The sequence below is a fragment of the Tenebrio molitor genome, chromosome 4 (genome assembly GCF_963966145.1).
Source record: "Tenebrio molitor chromosome 4, icTenMoli1.1, whole genome shotgun sequence".
Lineage (NCBI taxonomy): Eukaryota > Metazoa > Arthropoda > Insecta > Coleoptera > Tenebrionidae > Tenebrio > Tenebrio molitor.
This window is the reverse complement of record NC_091049.1, coordinates 14,966,940-14,973,449: the sequence shown is the minus strand read 5'-3', so window position 1 is coordinate 14,973,449 and position 6,510 is coordinate 14,966,940.

The window sequence follows — 6,510 nt, the reverse complement described above, 5'->3', positions numbered from 1 at the left end:
CACCAGGCAATTACAATCCACCTCTATCGACGCCTCTGTGATTACAACTAATTTGCCGAAATCGTACGCTCTTGCTGCCTCTTCCTCTGATTTTGTTGCTACATACCAACAAAAAACATCTAATTCCTCCAACCAACATAAGACAGTTCCTTCTAGCATAACGGATGTCAAAAGCAGCAAACGTTTTGTTTCAAAAAATTCTTCAACTCTAACAGGAGCTAAAGCTAAGCTTGTACCCCTGGGTGTAGGTCGTTTTACCGACAGTCGGTTTACCGACAGTCGGTTTACCGACAGCCATTCTACCGACACCCTTTTTACCGACAAGCCATTTTACCGACAGGCCGCTTTACCGACAGCCGGTTTACCGACAGCGATTTTACCGACACCCTTTTTACCGACAATCCATTTTACCGACAGCCATTCTCAATAATTCTCATTCTACCGACAGCCTTACGACCGACAACAATAATTAAGATAGTTTGTGTAAAATATATAAAGAACAGTACATTAAGGTAAGTGGCGGTTTGAACTGACTTTTAAAATTAGGAAAATTAAAACTAGCCAATCATAGAACAAATTAAAAGCGAATACACATGCTGAAATCGAAATACAGCGTGTTTTCGAAGTTGAGGCGTTCCTTGTAACACGAGGTACTACACATTATTCTTAAGAATTTTAGTCTAAATCTTCTTAGTAAAATGTTTGTATTAACGGAGATAATTGATTGTATATTTTTATTGTTTTCTAAAATTTTGAGTCCGGTCCTGTCCATTTCTCCGCTGTACTACATTAATAACTAACCTGGCCCAGGATGGTATCTTTCCGGAAATCGCTCTGCAGTACTCTCTGGACGCCGCAGCTGCATTCTGATAACGTGATAATATTGCCCATACATTTGCAACATATTTGTGAGCTCATTATTTTCCTAATAATAAAGCCATTTCGACTAATTAGATGACATCTCTGACAGTATTTTTGATTAACGTCCATGATCATTTGATTTTTTTTTGTCAATTCAAATTTCTAACAAATCAGCGCAAATTTGAGCAGGACCGGTTTCAAAAATTTCACAAAAATTAACTTATTGTATCTTCATCGCCGTACACATTTTAAAGGTGATTTTGGCTAAAACTCTTTAGAACAACGCATACTATCACATGTTAAAAGGAACCCCTCAACTTCGAAAACACCCTGTATATCAGAATATTAAAACCCTAGGATCTTCTGACCATTTTCAGTTTATTCACTTATTGAAAATAGGTACCTAGTTAAAGCGTTATTTCCACAAGAAGCAATTGAGCTGGTCACATGGTTTGAAGAAAACTACACAATAGGCCGACTAAATCGACGACGACGTAATGTTCGTCTTGAGCCAATGTTTCCACCTGCAATGTGGACCGTTTGGGACAACATGGAGCTTGGCCTTCCACGAACCCAAAACAAGGTAGGTACATATATATTTTGTTTAATATAAATCTTAACAAACATTGTAATGACAGGTTGAAGCATGGCATCGACGTTTTGAAGTGCTTGTCGGAAATTCACATGTTGGCATTTACACAATTATTGAAGAAATCAAAAAAGAACAAAACACAGTGGAAATAGAAGTCGAAAGATCTATCCGTGGAATTCCGGCAGTCTCGCCTCAGTAACAATGATAAGGCTCGAGAAGAAATCCAAAATATTGTAAACAACAAAGAGTCGTATAATTCAGTGCTTGATTATTTGCGAGGTGTGGCCCACAATATTCAATTTCAAACTGTATAATCCGTAATTATAATTGTGATCTATAATTGTGATATTGTTATAAATTTGATATTTCTAAACATTTCATATAAATATTTAAAGTATATGTATACCTATATTTGAAAAATATATTTCACAAATCGAAATATATTTTACAAATAATTCGAAATATATTTAAATTTATTATTAAATGGCAGTGTTTTAATACGACTTAGTGTCAATATAAGTCACTGGTGTTGTGTATTCGTTTGAAGCGTTTTTTATATTTTATACAAATTATCTTAATTTTTGTCGGTCAAACGGCCTGTCGGCAATTTTTGTCGGTCAAACGGCCTGTCGGTAAAAAGGCTGTCGGTAGAATGGCTGTCGGTGAAATGGCTGTCGGTAAAAAGGCTGTGACCGGTACCCCTACAGAAGTTTTGCTGGACATACGTTTCCAACTTATCGGCTGATCAGAAAGTTGATGACATTTTAGCCGTGCTTAAAGAACTTGACCAAGATGCTTCGTTTGAAGTGGAAAAACCCGCTAACCTTAATAGAAAACCAACCTCCAGCGCTTTTATCGTTAAAGCTCCAGTTCACCTTCTACCTACAATCCGAGACCCCGACTTTTGGCCTGCCAACACATACGTCAACGAGTACTACTTTCCAAAGAAAACTACTGAGAATTTTCAGCAGGTGGCAGTGGAACCAACTACAACATAAGGAAGGTTACTCTCCCCTCGGACTGTAAGACGTTTAACTTACTCTATCAAAATGTGCGAGGCCTACGTTCCAAGATCTGTGAATTCTACAACAACATCTGTACCCTTGAGTATGACATTATTTCTGTAACTGAAACGTGGCTGTCCAACGATATTACAGATGATGAACTTTTTTGTAACTCATATACAGTATATAGAAGTGACAGAAACTTTTCATCACTTGGTGTAAAAAAAGGCGGTGGTGTTCTTATTGCTGTAAATAACAAATTTTCCAGTAATAGGCTAAACACTGCCACGCTTTCTGACTCTATCCCATCCATCGATACAGTAGGAGTCAGGATCTCAATTAATGGTTCCTCCTCTATAGTAATATTAGTTTTGTACATTCCACCTTACACCCCCTTTTTTGATTTTGAACATTACTTCGAGATACTTAGCAGCATGCATGAAATACACGAGGACAAAGTCATCGTTCTAGGTGATTTTAATACACCTACTTTTAGTACCAATGTTTCCAACAGATCCGCAACAGTTCTACGAAACTTCCAAAACTTTGTAAACTTTGGGCAATACAACAGTATACTGAACACCTCTCAACGTATACTTGATCTCGTTTTTGCCAATTTCCATTGCGAAGTGCTCTAATCAAATTTTCAGCTGGTTGATGAGGATCCTTATCATCCGTCTCTGGATATATGTTTTGTACATCAAACCCCAAAATTTATGAACTTCAGGGTAAATGAAGGAGCGTCATTTTTCAACTTTAAGAAAGCTGATTTTCCCAGACTATATGATACTCTATTGCAGACGGATTGGTCGTTTCTCAATAATTTGACTGATGTTGATGTTGCATGTTCTTCTTTTTATGCAAAGTTACATGAAATATTCAACCTGCATGTCCCTAAACGCCGTCTAATAAACCAAAGTCGAAAATATCCACCTTGGTTCGACAGGGAGATCATAAAGACAATTCAGATGAAGCACAGGCTTTTCCGTAAATACAAAAGATCCAAGGATCTTGGACATTACAATGAATTTAAAGGATATAGGTCTAAATGTAAACTTTTAATTTCTGCTTCCTACAAAAAATATATGTTGTCCATTGAATGTAAACTGTCGAAAGATCCGAAACGGTTTTGGGGTTACATTCACCAGAAAAAGGGCCGTTCTCGAATACCTGGCACGATGCATTTTGATGATCTAACGCTATCCTCACCTCAAGACATTGTTGATGCATTTTCCTCTTTTTTCAATCAAGTATATTTTGCATCCGATCCTGAATATACGAAGAGAGTTGTTGACACTAATTTTCATAATATTATTTTAATTACACAAATTTTCGAAGAGGAAATAATATCTTCACTAAAATCTTTTAAAACCTCTATGACTGCAGGGTTTGACGGGATTCCAAGTTTCCTCATAATTAAATCTTCAACTTTTCCCACAGTTTGGAAGCAAGCACGGGTCTCACCGATTTTTAAAAAAGGAGATTTGTCAAACATCGAACACTTTAGACCCATTTCCATAATATGTAATTTTTCAAAGATCTTAGAATCTATATTATATAAACGCATTTATGCAGGCGTAAAGAACTATATTTCACCTCATCAACACGGATTTGTAGAAAGAAGATCAACACTCACCAACCTCGCTTATTTTTCGCAATACGTTTCAGAGGCAATTGACTCTAAATATCAAGTGGACGTTCTATATACAGATTTTCAGAAAGCGTTTGACCAAATCGATCATTTCATTCTACTCAGAAAACTTGAACTGTTTCTGTCCTTTACACCGACCTCAGGCGTTCCGCAAGGCTCAAACCTTGGACCTCTTCTATTCCTACTTTTCATAAACGATATGGTCAATGTTATTACCTGTGAAAAGTTGCTTTTCGCTGATGATCTTAAATTGTTTATTAATCGAATCTGAGAGTGATTTTAATCTACTACAAAATAACTTAGACGCTGTTGTTGAATGGTCATCTCGAAATCGGCTCTCTTTGAATACTGCTAAATGTTTTGTATCCTCATATTCCCGGATTCGTTCTGTCAAGGAACATACGTATATAATTGACCAACATCGTTTAGAACGAGTCTACAAATTCAAAGATTTGGGTGTCACTTTCGATACGGAATTAAATTTTAACGATCATCTTAACAATATTGTTAGTAAAGCTCTAAAAACGTATGGATTTGTATTTAGAAATTGTAAAGACTTCAGCAATCCAAAAACTCTATTGCTACTGTACACGTCATTGATTAGATCTCAACTGGAATATTGTTCACTTATATGGTATCCGATATACATCACAAATATAAATGAACTCGAGAAAGTCCAACGAAAATTTTTGAAGTTTTTAAGTTTTCAACTTGACGGTGTTTACCCTATAAGAAATTATGATAACAACATGTTATTAGGTAGGTTTAAGCTTAAGTCTTTGTATACTCGCAGAGTAAATGCTGTTGTATCATTTCTCTATAAGCTTGTACATCACAAAATTGATTGTTCATTTCTTTTAAGCAAAATTAGCTTTCAGGTTCCTCGCATGAATAGTCGAAACTATACTACGTTTTATATTCCTAGTTACAGAACAAATGTGTTGCTTAAGTCGCCGATTATTTTAATGTGTAACAACTTTAACCAGTTCGCTACAAGGTGTGACATTCACTTTGACGCTTTGAAAACAATTCTTGATGCTGTAGAATACCGACTGTTGCCTTTAAAGAGTTGATCATTATTATGACCTATCAGCTTGTAATCTAGTTGTATGTACCACGGTCAGCACATTATTTCCTGTAATTGGGTGCTTCCTGTAGGAAATATATTTATTATTATTATTATTATTATTATTATTATTATTATTATTATTATTATTATTATTATTATTATTATTATTATTATTTCCGTGTGAAAACTGAAAAGTGATCTTCCAACAGCTTTTATTATCGGTATGTGTACGAATAACGAACATCTGAAAATTTACGTCCACCCTCTGCTAAGATATTTTTTTTTAGTAGGGATTTTTCCTTGATACTTTTTTAACACAAATAAAATTGTTCCAAACTTTGGGCCTTGGCGGCTTTTATTATCGGTACGTGTTTCAGTTTGTTATTTATATTTATCGCATGAAATTTGTTGCAATAATTTTCTGCAAACAAAACTTGTAAGGTAGTAAATGACGCAATCAATTACTTCAGAACTACTTTCACCAACAAAATCTTCTTCATCTCACGAATCATTATTTATTAAACCATTCAATCTTAATTTTATTAAATTGATTGTCGATTCGATACAGCACTGTTTTCCGAAAATATCAATTTAAAATCATTGAAATTTAAGCCACTTCCACTTTCAGCTCTGCAGTTACCACAGACAGGTGGCTTAATTAATTCATAAATTGATAACATTCTATATATTTGCAAGAATGTATGGGCAGTTGGATGGTCATTTTGGCATCCAGCTTGCTGGAGAATACGGATCCAACACTAAAAATTATTCATAGTCGTATAGATAGAAGGAATGTTGTAGGTATTTTGTCATGCCTACCTCTAGTTTATCCTGGTTCAATTTTCCTGTTAATACATACTTAAAGTCACATGAATTTTCTAAGTAGGTTATTAATTAATGTGGATGTCATTGTTACTCGTAAACCTTCGGCAGTCGAGGAGGAAAACAAAACATTCTATTTTTCAATTTGACTAAACTGTACTTTAGCGTCCAAATCATCACTTTATGTTTTTCTTGATTACTTGCAAGAAGCCTTTAATTGTGAATGAATATTTTTTCTCGTTATTTTCATTTAGATCAGGGCTTTTAGTGTTTATTCCTTCAAAGGATCTATTTCTGTTTAATGCATCGAACAGATCATCAAACTGTTTGGTAAAATTGATAGTCGCATCAGAATCCCTTAAACCTACAACTTCTCGGTTTTTATAAAATTGAAGGCCAGCGTGAACTGAGTTGCTAAAGATCTGCAAGAATTAATTTTTTTTTCTATAGTATATATTAAACTATTTTTTTATCAACTCTTTGAGTAGATAAAGCAGCACTTTACTTTAAC